At 43.0% G+C, this 16,941-nt stretch overlaps 1 pseudogene; it reads right to left on the reverse strand.

Annotated features, from left to right (window-relative positions):
• Positions 1 to 12,069: 12,069 nt before the first annotated feature.
• LOC101433777 (ubiquitin-conjugating enzyme E2 C-like) lies at positions 12,070 to 12,752 on the reverse strand (annotated as a pseudogene).
• Between the last annotated feature and the right edge of the window lie 4,189 nt (positions 12,753 to 16,941).

Below are 16,941 nucleotides of genomic sequence, written 5' to 3' on the forward strand. Positions count from 1 at the left end.
AATGTGACTTTGTTTTTTGTTTTTTTAAAAATTTCTCTCCCCTTCCTCCCCACCCCCCAGTTGTCTGTTCTCTGTGTCTGTTTGTTGCATGTTCTTTGTCTGCTTCTGTTGTTGTCAGTGGCTCGGGAATCTGTTGTTTCTTTTTGTTGCGTCATCTTGCTGTGTCAGCTCTCCGTGTGGGCGGCACCATTCCTGGGCAGGCTGCACTTTCTTTCGCACTGGGTGGCTCTCCTTACGGGGTGCACTCCTTGTGCGTGGGGCTCCCCTACGCAGGGTGGCATTCCTTGTGTGCATCAGCACTGCGCATGGGCCAGCCTCACATGCGTCAAGGAGGTCTGGGGTTTGAACCGCAGACCTCCCATGTGGTAGGCGGATGCCCTAACCACTGGGCCAAGTTCACTTCCCTCACTTGCTCCTTTAGGAGAGAAAAATATATTTATGAGTCTTCTGGTAAGGTGGTAGCTGGATTTCAATCTTAAAGAAAAAGGTCTTGTTTCAAACATATTGATGGGTTGTATTCTGCCATGCCAGCAAGGCGTTCCATGCTGTCCACTTTTCAGGAGTGACGATCAAGGAAGGCCAGTAGCATCTGAGGATGGCAGGTTTGTACAAACCCGACATTGGGTCCACCTGTGGGCACGACTTACTGCTGACGCCCACTGCAGGAAGGTATTGGCTAGGTCCTCCAGGTGAAAAGAAAGATGTTTATGGGGAACAATACGGGGTGGATCATGCTGGTCGAATAGTGTATAAGCTACATTTCCATCAGGAGAGAACAAAGTACCAGGAAGGGGTTTTAGGAGGGAGTTTCCAATAGCATACATGTTCCCCTTCTAAATTCTCTTGAGTTTTCTTTGGTGACATCAAAAACTAGTTTAGGCATAAGATGAGTCCACATAGATACACATAGAGCCCCAGCTGAATTATTAATAAAGATTTTTACTGACTTTTTTGTATAAACTGTGGTCTTATAACAATGTTTGGGTAACTCCTTTTCCTCATAGGCTTAAGATTCCCAACCATCGAGGCTGCATAGACCAGTACCATGGCCAAAGGACTTTCTTTTCCCCAGTTTGTCTAGTTTGAGGCATAGGCAACACTAGATTTTTTTTTTTTTTTTTGAGAAGGAAAAATGGCTTATTGATGGCCAACAATAGATTATTATTATTTCCTCTTTTGGGCTGTAGGGCTGCTGGCCCTTTAACTTGTATTCTCAGTGCCTGCATTGGCCCTGCTGTTAGCATGTCAACTGGAGGAGGGCAGCAGCCCAAGGTGCTCAACTTAAACAGTCGTCCATTGTTGTAAAGATCCTTTAAAAGACCATCTACCCTTTCTATAAGACCTGCACCAGTGCTGTTATAAGGTAGATGGAAAGTCCATGGTCCATAGCCCAAGACCATGTGAGGTGACTGGTAAATGGAGTTCCTCGGTCACTGTCAATTTGGGCTGGCACCCTGTATAGGGCACTTACTTTGTCTAGGCAGCGAATAGGAGCCTGCTCGTTACAAGAGTCCCATAGCAGTGTCTGCTGCAGTGAAAGCATACCTTGCCCCTTCCAAGAGTGGGAGGGGACCGATGTAATCTACTTGCCATCGTGCTACCAGAGTCTGTGCTCGGCCAACATGTCCCATCCGGTGAGGTAATTGTCACAGTCATCAGAGTGAGCACAATGGAACTGCCAGGCTAGGTACCACAGGGTCCACCAGCCACAATGTCTGCATTTCCTGAGAAGCTCCTCTGCTGCTTCTCAGATCCCAGTGGTATGGCTCCCGATCTTCACAAGGGCATCTGCCTCAACAGTCCCAAGAGGGGTGTTAGAGGGGTGGGCTGGGATGTGACAGTTACCCATCACCACTGGCACGCATCCCAGATGCCCTTCCACAGGTCCCTCCCCCACAGGGGGTGGCCCACGACAGTCCATTGTTCTTGTTTCCAAGTTGCTACCCAGGTGGTAAGACCTTTGTAGACTGCCCAACTATCAGTAGAGATTGTTAATGCGTTCCCGGGCTTGTGTACTATAAGCATCCACACGGTTCTTAACAGCGCACTGACTGCTCTAGTGGTGCCTGTTTCCCACCAAATAGTGTCAGTGCCAGGCTGCAAGCCACATCCGTCCACGCGGGAGGCTGTCCACTAGCCGAGCCGTCCCTGTACCACGTGTTCTCTGGAACTGTTCCTATTCATTCTTTAGTGGGTCCCTCAACAGCCACCTTGGGGGTTGTAATGTGGGCCAAGAAGTCTTCCACATAAGACACCGAGCCTAGGATCTCCTGCATCTCAGTAGTTAATGGGCTAGAATTGAATACACTGTGCTGTAGCAAGCAGTCTTTCCACTTTGTTAAGGTACTTAATTGCACGTTACTAGAGCGAGGCTTACTTCCAGTATCTGTGATCCACCCCTGGATAGGGATGGCAGTCTTCAGAGTGGTCAGTCACCTTTGGGTTAAGCCCTCCGCTTGCAATGGGGCATGGTATGCTACACCGTGCTTCTCTAAGGGGCTCATCATAATTCAGCTCCTTTCCACAACTGTGACCAAAACCCAAGGCGAGCTTGCTTAGAAAGTTGCCTTTGCCACAAATCCCACTCAAAGCCAATATCAGCGCTGGCCACATCCAATTCACAGGGTAAGTTAGGGTCCACCCCTCTCAGTGCTTGAGCCTGGGCCAGTGTCCTCTTTGCTTCTTTAAAAGCAGCCTGGGCAGCCTCCCATTTCCATGCATGACCTTTCCTGATTCACACATACCATGGTTTTAATATCTGAGCTAAATGAGGGATGAACAGCCCTTTAGTACCCCAATGACCCCAGAAAGGCCATCAATTGTTTTGGAGTTTGTGGTGTGGGAAAACACTGTACTTTACTGATTACAGCTGAGGGTAGAGTTTTTTCCTTACCCAACCAAGCAACATCCAAGAATTTGCCAGAGCAGCCAGGGCCTTGCAGCTTGTCCTGATTGATTGCCCATCCCAGGCTTTCAAGATGAGATACTATTGTCTCTGATGCTTGCTTTAATTCTGAAAGAGAACTGCTGACTCACATAATATTATTAATATAATGAAATAGGGTGACAGCCACAGGTTTCTTCCACAGGGACATACCCTTTGCCAGGAGGCCATGGCAGATGGTTGGCCTGTGCACACAGGCTTGGGGAAGCACCAGAAAGGTCCATGGTGCCTTCACACATGAAGCTGAATGCAGGCTGGCTTGACTCGTCTTTGGAGATACTAAAGAAAGCCTTAGCAAGATCTGAAACGACGTGATAGTGACATAACTGGGTACTAATTTCTTGCAATAAATCAACAATGTTTGGGACTGCTGCATTCAGTGGTGGTGTTACTTTATTTAATTTACAATAATTTACTGTCATGTGCCACCCCTGGCAGCTCCTCCATGCCCATTCTTTTTACGTAGCCACAGGGCTGTTTTTTCAGCAAAGGTGGGGCAAATTAGATGACTGTGAGCCAAAGCATCCAGCTCTTGATTCCCAGGCAGAGGTTGTTTCTGTGACATGTATCATTTTAAAATAATTAAAACTATGATTAATGACATTATACTGTTATCTAATACTATGCAGAAGCAGTATTAGATCTCTAGGAATTTTATACAGTCTTTAAGTATTTATATAAACATTTTACCCACATGGCTTTGATTAACAGAAGGTTAGAAATCCCTTTTAATTTTTATTACACTTCTAAACACTTTCCCTTCAACTTATAACATATTAAATGAACATAATTATTTTATTACTTTATTTTTTTCAAGGTAAGGAAACAAATCTTTCAAATAGTCTGAAATTTAAAAAAAGAGATACTTTCTAGTATTTGACTTTGAGGAAGCAAAATGTTAAAAGTTGTTAGGTTTGAACATTATGTTTTTTAAAACTGGGAAGACTTGTTTTTCTTCACAAAGACATGATAAAGTTAACATAAAGTACAAGAAGCTGGTTGATAAAACAGACTTTCTGCTTTGTATATTGATTGTTCAAGAGAAAATTCTGTAATCTTTTACTAAAACAGCCTAATGATTTAAGAAACTTTGTTACTTTAACAGAGAAAGAACTAAATTTTAGTTTTGCAGCAGTATACTATTTGATACTAAAACTTTCATTTCATTTTATTTTATTTTATTTTATTTATTTTATTTTATTTTATTTTATTTTTTATTTATTTTTATTTTATTTTATTTTTTATTTTATTTTTATTCATGAGGTACCGGGGACTGAACTTGGGACCTTGTGCCTGGGAAGCTGGTGCTCAACCACTGAGAGACAGGCGAGGATCTCCAGCAGCAGCGGACTGGAGAATGAAAGTAGCGCTCCGCAAAGAGGCGAGAAAAGGAGGGACAATATGAGGATATAAGAGGTCTGAGAATAAAGACTTTCCGTAGGGTATGAGAACAGTTTCTGTAAGAGTTACATGAAGCACACAAATGGGGTGTCTGGGGATGTTATACCAGGAAGGGAGCATACAGCCATGAGAAGAATTGAGTTTACAGAACTGTCTGTACCTCCTTTTCCTCTGGGGAGGCTCGTTAATTTTTTTTTTTAAGGTACCAGAGCGGGGGATTGAACCCAGGACCTTGTATACAGGAAGCTGGCACTTAACCACTGAGCTACACCAGCTCCCCTGCTACTTACTTTTTAAACTAGTGAGTGTCTGGGCCATGCAGGAGGCTACATGCTTTGTGCTGTGTTTCATTTAAGGAGGGGAAGTCGGGGCCTGGGCTCCCACACCATGGGAGGGTTTAAAACCCAATGTAGGGGAAGCAGATGTGGCTCAAGCAACTGGGCTCCCATCTACCATATGGGAGGTCCAGGGTTCAATACCCAGGGCCTCCTGGTGAAGGCACGCTGGCCTGTGTGGCAAGTTGGCCTGTGTGGCAAGCTGGCCCATGTGGAGTGCTGGCCCATGTGGAGTGCTGCCCTGCGCAGGAGTGCTACCCGACGCAGGAGTGCTGGCCCACATGGAGAGCTGGCGCAGCAAGATGACACAACAAGAAAAGACACAGAGGAGAGAGAATAAGAGATGCAGCAGATCAGGGAGCTGAGGTGGCACAAGAGAATGATCGTCTCTCTCCCACTCTGGAAGGTCCCAGGATCAGTTCCCAGAGCTGTCTAGTGAGAATACAAGCAGACACAGAGGAACACACAGCAAATGGACACAGAGAGCAGACAATGGAGGGGGGAGAAATAAATCTTAAAAAAAAAATGTGGGAGTGGATGTGGCTCAAGCAGTTGGGTACCCGTCTCCCACATGGGAGGTTCTGGGTTCGGTTCTTGGTGTCTTCTGAAGAAGACAAGCAGACACCACAAATGGCAGGTGCTGCAACCAGCAGATGCCACAACTGCTACAACCTGCAGACGCTGCAACCAGCAGACGCCACAGCTAGGGGATGACACAGCCAGCAGGAAGTGAAAGTGGCTCAGGTGGTTGGACACTCACCTCCCATGTGGGAGGTCCTGGGTTCGGTTCCTGGTGCCTCCTAGAGAAGATGAGCAGACAGATGATGGAGCCATGGTAGTGGTGGGGAGGGGGGACTAAATAATAAACTGAATAAATAGGAAAATCTTATTAAAAAAACCCAATGTGACAAGATCACAATTTCATTTTTAAAAACAGAACATCTTTTTTGAGATATAATTCACAAACTGTAAAATTCATTCTTTTCAAGTGTACAGTTCAGTGGTTTTTAATCATTTACTGAGCTGTGCAACCATCACCACTATCTATTTCGGGCAAATTTTCATCACGCCAAAAAGAAACCCCGAGATCCCATTAGCAGTCACTGCTCCATTTCCCCTCCCCCCCAGCCCCTGACAGCCCCTAATCTACTCTGTGTCTCTGTGGATTTACCTTTTCTGGACATTTCATATAAATGGATCATACAATATGAGACGTTTTGTGTCTTGCTTCTTTCAAAATGTGGTATGTTTTCAAGTTACACCCCTGTTGTAATATATATCAGTACTTCATTTGTTCTAATGGTGGGGTAATATCCCACTGTATAGATATAAACATTTGTTTTTACATTAATTAGCTGATGGAGTTTTGAATTGTGTCCATTTTTTGGCTCTTATGAATTAATGCTTCTGTGAATATTCATGTACAAGTTTTTGCATGGATATATGCTTTTTTTTTTTTTTTAAATTTATTCCCACTCTCTGTGTCCATTCGATGTGTGTCCTTCTGCGGCCGCTTCTATCCTTATCAGCGGCACCGGGAATCTGTGTTTCTTTTTGTTGCGTCATCTTGTTGTGTCAGCTCTCTGTGTGTGCGGCACCATTCTTAGGCAGATTGCACTTTCTTTTGCACTGGGCGGCTCTCCTTACGGGGCACACTCCTTGCACGTGGGGCACCCCTACGCGGGGGACACCCCTGCGTGGCACAGCACTCCTTGCGCGCATCAGCACTGCACATGGGCCAGCTCCACACGGGTCAAGGAGACACAGGGTTTGAACCGTGGACCTCCCATGTGGTAGGCGGATGCCCTATCCATTGGGCCAAGTCCGCTTCCCAATATATGCTTTTAATTCTCCAGCATATACCTATGAGTGGAATTTCTGGGTCATATAACTCTATGTTTAAAACTTTTTGAGGAATTGCCAAAGTTTTCCAAAGCAGCTGAACCATTTTTCATTCCTACTTGTAATATAATAAGGGTTCCAGTTTCAACACATCTTTGCCAAAACATGCTATTTTCTGTCTTTTTAATTATAGTGGTCTCGTTATGGTTCTGATTATTAGCATTTCCCTAATGAATACAATTTTGAGCATCTTTTCATGTGCTTATTGGCCATTTGTATATCTTCTTTGGAGAAATGCCTATTCAAATCCTTTGCCTATTGTAAGAGTTCTTAATATATACCAGTTAAGTCCCATATCAGATGTGTGATTTGCAAATATTTACTTTAGTTTTATGGGTTGACTTTTTATTTTCTTCATGGTGTCCTTTGAAGCACAAAAGTTTTGAATTTTCATAAAATAAGAATTTTGTCTATTTCTTATTTTATCACCTGTGCTTTTGATTTCATATTTAAGAAACATGTCTAACCCAAGGTCCTGAAGATTCACTCCTGTCTTTTCTTCTGAGTTTTATAGTTTTAGCACCTTACATTTAGGTCTCTGATCCATTCTGAGTTACTTTTTTTTATATAATAGTTTGAGTTGGGGGAGGTGTACAACTTCATTGTTTTGCATGCGTGTACCCACTTATTCCAGCATCTTCCGCTGAAAAGAATTCCCCCCACTGAATTGTCTTGGCACCGGTGGTGGTTTCAAACTGTATGTACCCCAGAAAAACATGTTCTTAAATCTAATCCATTCCTGTGGATGTAAACCCGTTTGAGTAGGACCTTTCGATGAGGCTACTTCGGTTAAGGTGTGACCAGCCTCATTCAGGATGGGTCTTAATCCTATTACTGGAGTCCTTGAGAAGAAAATGAAATTCAGACAAAGGGAGAAAGCCACAGAAGCAAGAAGCTGAAATCAGGGGAACCCAGAAAAGAGAAAGACCAGCAGGTGCTGCCATGTGGCAGAGGAGCCAATGATCACAGGCCTTCAGGAAAAAGCATTGCCTTGATGATGCCTTGATCTGGACATTTTCCTGGACTCTAGCTGTGAATAAATTTCCATTGTTTAAATCAAACCCATTTCATGGTATTGCTTTAAGCAGCCTAGGAAACTGAAACAACACTCTTACTGAACATCAGCTGAGCACAAATGTAAGGGTGTAGTTTTGGACTAAGTTCTCTTCCCTTGATCTACAGGCCTGTCCTCCTGCCATTACCACACTGTCTTTATTACTGCAGCCTTACAGTAAGTTTTGAAATTGGAAGGTGTGAGGCCAACTTTGTTCTTCTTTTTCAAGATTGTACTGTCCATTTGGGGCCCATTACATTTCCATATGAATTGCAAGGACAGCTTGTCAAGTTTTGAAAAAAAAAAAAAGGCAGTTACTACTTCAGCTGCGGGGTGGGGTGGGGGGGCGAGGAAGGCAGTTACTACCTCAGCTGCAGTTGCAATGACTCTGTAGATCAATTTATGGAGTATTGACAACTTAACAACATTGACTCTTCTGATTCATGAACATGGGCTGCCTTTTCATTTATTTGGCCTTCTTTAATTTCTTTCCATAATGTTTTGTAGTTTTCAGTATACAAGCCTTGCACTTCTTTTGCTAAATTTATTCCTAAGTCTTTTATTTTTGATGCTATTATATGATAAAGGGAATTTCATCTCATTTTCAAATTGTCCAGTACTGGTGTATAGAAATTCACTTGATTTTTATATAATAATTTCGTATCTTGCAACCCCATTGAAAGTATTTGTTCTAATAGTTTTTTTTAAAATATGTGTATGTGGACTCCTTTGGATTGTCTATATAAAAGATCTTGTCATCTAAATTGCCTGAATTAAAAATATATATATATATATATACACACAATAAATTGTCTGAATTTGCCATACAGGGTTTTCAGATTTGCATGTTTTTCAGATGTTTTAAAATCTTTTTTTTAAAGTGTAAAATATTTTAACAAGTCAAAGTCATGAGGAATTTTTTTTTTTTTTTTTTAAAGATTTATTTATTTTTATTTAATTTCCCCCCCTCCCCTGGTTGTCTGTTCTTGGTGTCTGTTTGCTGCGTCTTGTTTCTTTGTCCGCTTCTGTTGTCGTCAGCGGCACCCGCTTCTGTTGTCGTCAGCCGCACGGGAAGTGTGGGCGGCGCCATTCCTGGGCAGGCTGCTCTTTCTTTTCACGCTGGGCGGCTTTCCTCATGGGCGCACTCCTTGCGCGTGGGGCTCCCCCACGCGGGGGACACCCTTGCGTGGCAGGGCACTCCTTGCGCGCATCAGCGCTGCGCATGGCCAGCTCCACACGGGTCAAGGAGGCCCGGGGTTTGAACCGCGGACCTCCCATATGGTAGACGGACGCCCTAACCACTGGGCCAAAGTCCGTTTCCCATGAGGAATTTTTTAAGGATGCCTTAACTGTGGCCCCATCTCCACCCCCATCCCATGTTATTTTTGGTTGTCATTTTTTTCACAGCCTTTTCCTTTTTTTTTGTCCATTTGACTTAGACTGTTTTTTGTGGGTTTTTTTTGTCAGGTGAATTTACTTGTGGGTATATTTCCCCCCTAAATTGCTTTCTCATTCCATAAAATTAATATATTTAAAAAATCATTCTGTGGTGAGAATTGGTTTAAAGCATATTTTTTGGTATTGAAGAAACTGTACATACATCCAGTTTCATAGGATCATAATTTTAATTGATAAATTCCAGATTTGAGCTGTTTCTGTGTTGTGCAGTAACTATTTTGACAAAGGATTTAATTTGCTTTTTTCAGGAATCCATTTGCTTGTTTGTCTTAATTTTCATAACTAGTATTATGTAAGTTCCTGATTCAGCTATTTCCCCTATAACTCAAAAGTAGTTTATCACAAAGTATAACTACAGAGTTGGTGATTTTCAGGGAGTTATTGTTAGCAAAAATACTTGGAGTAAATACATCTTATTATGAAACCTATATTCATGGAATTTAATTTAGTTTGCTCAGTGGCCAGCTCCTTTTATCCATCTCTCTTTGCACAGAATACCCTGGGAACCATATTTTTCTCTAGATAAATTGCTTTTGAAATATATTTTGTTTTTGAGCATAGTAACACCTCTTCAGTTAAACTTCCCTGTCTGCTAATGGCCACAGGATCGGAGTTTAACCTTGAATGCTCAGGTAGCAATGATGACTTTCTTGTTCACCTGTTACAGACCTACGTTGTTAGGGCACCTTACAATGCCTTATCTTTTATAGACTGTCAGTAGGTACTATTTATTCTGTAACTCAGACAAGGGACATTGTAACATACCGTGACTAAACTAAGAATTATTTTGTCTTATCCTTGCCTTTATAATCACTTAAAATCGAGACTCTGGGGAGCAGATGTGGCTCAAGTGTTTGAACACCTACTTCCCACATGGGAAGTCCCAGGTTCGGTTCCCAGTGCCTCCTTTAAAAAACAAAACAAGCAAACAAACAAAAACACCAACTCAGGGTAGCTGGTGTGGTTCAGTGATTGAGCATTAGTTTCCCACATATGAGGTCCCAGGTTCAATCCCCGGCCCTGGTACCTAAAAAAAAAACAAAAAAAAAAAAAAACATACACACATACATATATATATATATATATATATATATAAAGAATCTCATCTAAAACATATAGGTACCTTTTCTGAAACTTCTGCACTCCCCCACCAGGTCAGATATGAGCTGGGAGGGAAAACCTTTAAGATGTAGTATAGGGGAAAGAAAAAGATCATTCTATATGTAGACCTAAGCCTTTTGTAAATATTTTAACTGGTGAATCTAAATTAGAAAATATAATTAGGGAATTTTGTTCCACAAATTGTTAACCTTTCAAAAATATAATTTGTGCTAAAAAACAGAGTGCTGTTACACTTGAGGAAAGTTGGTGCCATATTTGAAAATGAAATCTTGTGCCTTAAAGGCCACTGAACGAAATTAAACTTTAGGTCACAAATTAATGCTGTCAAGGAAATGAGTAAAGTAGAAAATAACCAATGACATATTTTCATTTTAAATTATGTAGTATGATAAAAAATGATCGTCCAGAATTTTATATTTTTCTTTATACAAAGGTTATATATTCTGGGTGTTTTTAAAAAAGGAAACATTTCAAATTCCACAATTGACACCTTCTATCAATCTTCAATGGGCTAGGATTCCCCCCCCAACCCCCAGTAATCTATTAAATTTCTTTAAACTATATACTTAACACAGCAGAGAAACTATTTTTTAAAAAGATTTATTTATCCCCCCACCCCGCATTGTTTGCACTTGCTGTCTTGCCCATCATTTTTTAGGAGGCGCCGGGAACCTCCCATGTGGTAGGCAGGTGCAAAACTGCTTGAGCCACATCCTCTCCCTGTATTGTTTTTCTGTATAAGACTGCTTCCACCTGAAAGGCTGTCACAAGTACGGGGCGGGGGGGTTCTCTTGTATATGATATTCTTTTTTTAAAAAAATTAAAACTGTTATTCTTCTGCAAAATAAGTTTAACTGTAAAATAACATTTAAAAGATTTCTTTGAAGGCAATTTCTTGTTGTACATTTAATAATGAAAATATAAACAATTAAAAATTAAATTAAAATGGAAAACAGTTGAATAAAAGCATACATAGCTCAATTAAATGTACTGGATACCTATAAATTTTTTTAAAATTGTACACTATGTTACAAAATATATTTGGTTCATAGTAATGCAATCATATAGTATTTGTCCTTTTGTGTCTGGCTTGCTTCACTCAACACAATGTCCTCCAGGTACATTATGTTGTCATATGCTTTACGACTTCATTTCTTCTTACAGCTGCATAACATTCCATCATGTGAATAGACCACAGTTTGTTTATCCATTCATCTCTTGATGGACACCTGGGTTGTTTCCAACTTTTGACAATTGTGAATAATGCTGCTATGAACATCAGTATGCAGATGTCTGTTCACTGCTCTCAGTTCTTCTGGGTATATACCCAGTTATGATATTCTTAGTGGTAATAATGCATGATTTTATTTTTAAACTCTTGGACTATGTATTTGACATGTAAACTATGTACAGTATTGGTATCAACCATCCCTTAAAAAGTTGGCCTTTAAATATTGTTGTATCATTTTTTTTCCCTAAAAAAACCCAAATGCATTTATTTAATTAATATATTCATCCCAAGGGCTCAACAGAGACTTAATTTAAGAAAAAAAAAAAATGATGGCGAAGCAGATGTGGCTCACGTGACTGCACTCCTGCCTTGCACATGGGAGGTCCTGGGTTCGATTCCTAGGGACTCTTGGAGAAGGTGCATGAGCATGACAGGCAGGCGCAGCAAGCTGATGCAACAAGATGACACAACAGCGAAACACAAAGAAGAAAGACAATGAGAGACACAACAAACCAGGGAGCTGAGGTAGCTAAAGCGATTGAGTGCCTCTCCCAGATGGGAGGTTCCAGGTTCGGGTCCCCGTGCCTCCTAAAGAGAAGACGAGCAGACAGTGAGAGCAAACGAGGGGAGAGGAAAAAATACATCTTTTTTTTTTTTTTTAAAAGAAGACGCCATCTATACAGAAGGAAAGGACAGAGCATCACAGGAAAAAATCAAAAGGCAATACAGAGAGGCTGGACAGTCCGTGTCGGGGCTCTTGGCTGGAGACTCACTTTGAGTAGGTCACTTGCAGGTGCTTCTTAAAGGCTGTGGGGTTTTTCCAGAGCTCGGCAGCAGCCTGTTCAAAGGGCTGTGGATGTTGGGCTCTCCCAGCAGGCTCTGGACCGAGAGGAGGATGGTCCTGACGCCACACAAGGCAGCCCACTCGCCCTTCAGCATGTCCAGGCAGCCGTTTCCCGGTGCCCATGGCAGGGTGGTGGCAGGGCCACAGGACCGTCACTGTGATTGGTTAGTGGCCACCGGGGAACTCCAGGGGAGCTTGTACCTCAGGCTTCATACGCTGTGCCTGCGGCTCCACGAATAGTTCCCACCCATTTGAAAAGGTGGTCTGACTCAGGGAAGGCCGAAATTCCTTTGTCTCCAGACCAAGGGCCATCCACTCCTGCCGGAGCCTCTGGCCCACGGAGCCCTGGGCGGTGCCCCCGCTGAGCTCCGCCCCCTTATGGGCGGTGACAAGCTGGGCTCCGCCCCCTTGTGGACGGTGGCGAAGCTGGCCGCGGCTGGGTCGTGGTTCTGGGCTGCCATGGGGCAGCGCTGGCAGGAAGACCAGAGTTTGGAGAACACGCCAGCAACTGCTTAATTTTCTTTGGTCAGAAATATTTGGACTTAATACTGCCACTCGGGTCAGAGTTTTCTTCATTGCCATTTAGCAAACAACCGTCTTTAATCCATGCAACTAGCAAAATTGCCAGATTTTCTCTTTGTATAATGCAACAGAATACTTTACAGAGGTCACACTGTCAATTCATGGAGGGTTCTTCTGGAACCCGTCTAGCAAAATTAGAGGAAAGACCCTAAGGAAATTTCTCTTAAGAGGAAAAGGCCAACATCTTCAAAGCCAAACCGTCGAATCTTCTATAGATAATAATGTCTACTATCTTGACCCTCTAAAATTTGCAGCGTTGGGACCGTCACTTGTGCTTTCTGTGTGATAGTTTGATAAAATTGGGTAGCTAAAATTTGCCATCTCATGTGCCTCCCAGATAATAAAAAACAAACCAGAAAGCACTAGTTATTGTAAGGACTTGCAGACATGAGGTAAAAACTGACTTGCATGTTTTGTAAACAGGTGACATTTTCCAACCAAGCACATGCCATTCAGTTTTCTGTGTGGTTTTTTTTTTTTAAGATTTATTTATTTATTCATTTATTTCTCTCCCCTTCCCTCCCTACCCCCCATCCCGGTTGTCTGTTCTCTGTGTCTATTCGCTGCGTCTTCTTTGTCCGCTTCTGTTGTTGTCAGCAGCACGGGAATCTGTATTTCTTTTTGTTGCGTCATCTTGTTGTGTCAGCTCTCCGTGTGTGTGGCGCCATTCCTGGGCAGGCTGCACTTTCTTTCGCGCTGGGTGACTCTCCTTATGGGGCGCACTCCTTGCGCGTGGGGCTCCTCTACACGGGGGACACCCCTGCATGGCAGGGCACTCCTTGCGCATCAGCACTGAGGATGGGCCAGCTCCACACGGGTCAAGGAGGCCCCGGGTTTGAACCGTGGACCTCCCATGTGGTAGACGGATGCCCTAAACACTGGGCCAAGTCCGCTGCCTCAGTTTTCTGTTAATGACCCCTTCGTATAAAACAACAACACTAAAGGGGGGAAATGATTGTCATATACACTTTTGAGTTGCTTTGCATGGTCTCATCATTGGTGTAAGAATCTTTTTACAAACATTGGAAACATCAGATGAAAATGGAAATTAAAAAAAGCTCTTGTCATCTGCAAATAGAGATAGTTTTACTTCTTCTTTTCTAATCTACAGGCCTTTTGTTTTCTTTCCTTGTGGAATTGCCCTAGCTAGAGCCTCCAGTACAATATTGAACAGAAGTGGTGGTAACATATGTTTTTCTTGTTTGTGATATTAAGGGAAAATCATTCAGTCACCATTAAGTATGATGGTTTTTCACAGATGCGTGTCTTAGTTTGTTAGAGCTGCTGTGACAAATACAACACAAGGGGTCAATTAAACAACAGGAATTTATTGCCTCATGGTTTCAGAGGCTAGAAGTCCAAAATCAAGGTGTTGGCAAGGTGAAGTTTCCTCCCCGAAGTCTGGAGCATTCTGTGCTGGTCTGCTGCACTCCTTTGGGTTCTTGGCTGCCCTCTCTGCCTCCCACCACACGGCAAGCTCTCTCCTTGAGTCCGCCCAGCTACTTTTTGCTGACTTCTGATTTATTCCAGTGGCTTTCTTTGACTGACTGCACCCAAATTTCTTCTCTTTATGAGTCCTCCAGTAATAGCGATTAAGACCTGCCATCATTCAGTTTGGCCACTGAAATGGGAACTTCCAGGATTCTTTTCACAGATGAATCACATGCTGATTATTCTGAACATATTCAAAGATACTATTTACAAATTTACAAATGGGTTCATACCAAAAGGAACGAAGATTATGACTTGAACATGTCTTTTGTGGGGTGCATGATTTAGCCTGCAACAATGTCATTTATCAGATGGAAGAAATTCTCTGCTATTCCTAATTTGTTGGTTGCCTTCTGTTGTTGTTTTTGTGTTTTTTCTTTCTTTCTTTTTTTATTTTTATTTATTTATTTATTTATTTTAAAAAAGATTTATTTATTTATTTAATATCCCCCCCTCCCCTGGTTGTCTGTTCTTGGTGTTTATTTGCTGCGTCTTGTTTCTTTGTCCGCTTCTGTTGTCGTCAGCGGCACGGGAAGTGTGGGCGGTGCCATTCCTGGGCAGGCTGCTCTTTCTTTTCACACTGGGCGGCTTTTCTCACGGGCGCACTCCTTGCGCGTGGGGGCTCCCCCACGCGGGGGACACCCTTGCGTGGCACGGCACTCCTTGCGCGCATCAGCACTGCGCATGGCCAGCTCCACACGGGTCAAGGAGGCCCGGGGTTTGAACCGCGGACCTCCCATATGGTAGACGGACGCCCTAACCACTGGGCCAAAGTCCGTTTCCCTTTTTTTTTTTTTTAAATGTTACTAATTATTTGTGACATTTCTGTAAATGATTTTTTTTTTTTAAAGATTTATTTATTTATTTAATTTCCCCCCCCTCCCCTGGTTGTCTGTTCTTGGTGTCTATTTGTTGCGTCTTGTTTCTTTGTCTGCTTTTGTTTCTTTGTCCGCTTCTGTTGTCATCAGCGGCACGGGAAGTGTGGGCGGCGCCATTCCTGGGCAGGCTGCTCTTTCTTTTCACGCTGGGCGGCTTTCCTCACGGGCACACTCCTTGCGCGTGGGGGCTCCCCCACGCGGGGGACACCCTTGCGTGGCACGGCACTCCTTGCGCGCATCAGCTCTGCGCATGGCCAGCTCCACGCGGGTTGAGGAGGCCCGGGGTTTGAACCGCGGACCTCCCATATGGTAGACGGACGCCCTAACCACTGGGCCAAAGTCCGTTTTCCTCTTTTTCATTTTTTAAAAAGATTCATTTTATTTATTTATTTTACCCCACCCCCTCACTGTTTGCACTTGTTATGTCTGTTCATCTTCCGTTTTTTAGGAGGCACCAGGAGCCAAACCCAGGACCTCCCATGTGGGAGGGAGGTGCCTAATCCCTTGAGACACCTCCACTCCCTGCTTTGTTGTATCTCTCATTATGTCTTCCTCCTTGTGTCTCTTTGTTGCATCATCTTGTGTCAGCTCGCCACGCCATCCTGCTGTCTTACTCATCTTCTTTAGGAGGCACTGGGACCTGAACCCAGGACCTCCCATGTGGTAGGGGGCGCCTAAATGGTTGAGCCACATCTGCTTCCTGGTTTGTAATAAGTTTTAAAATGAGAAAATGTGAGCCTGCCAACTTTGTTCTTTTTCAAGATTTTTTTGTTAGCTATTCAGTGTCCCTTACCCTTTCACATAAAATTTTTTAACTTTATTTTTTAATTATCTTTTTAAAAAAGTTAATAGATCACACAAAATGTTAAATTAAAAAACATAAGAGGTTCCCATATACCTCCTTTCCACACAATTTTAATGATTGGTTTCTTCATTTCTGCAAAGAAGGTTGTTGAGATTTTGATTGGGATTGTGTTAAATCTGTAAATGGTTAGGGTAGAATTGACAACTGAGCAATACTTAGTCTTCCAGTCAATGAAAATGGAATGTCTTTCCATTTATTTAGGTCTTCTTTCATTTCTTTTAGCAATGTTTTGTAGTTTTCCATGTACATGTTCTTTACGTCCTTGGTTGAATTTATTCCTAGATGTTTGATTTTTGCTGTTGTAAATAGAATGTTTTCTTGATTTTTCTCTTCAGATTGTTCATTACTAGTATATAGAAACAGTAAAGATTTTTGGGGAAGCAGACTTTGCCCAGTGGACAGGGCGTCCGCCTACCACATGGGAGGTCCAAGGTTCAAACCCCAGGCCTTCTTGACCCGTGTGGAGCTGGCCCATGCACGTGCTGATGCGCACAAGGAGTGCCCTGCCATGCAGGGTGCCCCCTGTGTAGGGGAGCCCCCCGCGCAAGGAGTGCGTCCCATAAGGAGAGATGCCCAGAGGGAAAGAAATTCAGCCTGCCCAAGAATGGTGCCACACACACGGAGAGCTGATGCAGCAAGATGATGCAACAAAAAGAAACACAGATTCCCGTGCCGCTGACAATGACAGAAGCGGACAAAAAGAACATGCAGCAAATGGACACAGAGAACAGACAACTGGGGCGGGGGTGGGGGCGAAGGGGAGAGAAATAAATAAATCTTTAAAACAAAAAAGATTTTTGCTTGTTGATCTTGTTCCTCACCACTTTTCTAAAT

This window comes from Dasypus novemcinctus, chromosome 18 (genome assembly GCF_030445035.2).
Source record: "Dasypus novemcinctus isolate mDasNov1 chromosome 18, mDasNov1.1.hap2, whole genome shotgun sequence".
NCBI classification, from domain to species: Eukaryota; Metazoa; Chordata; class Mammalia; order Cingulata; family Dasypodidae; genus Dasypus; species Dasypus novemcinctus.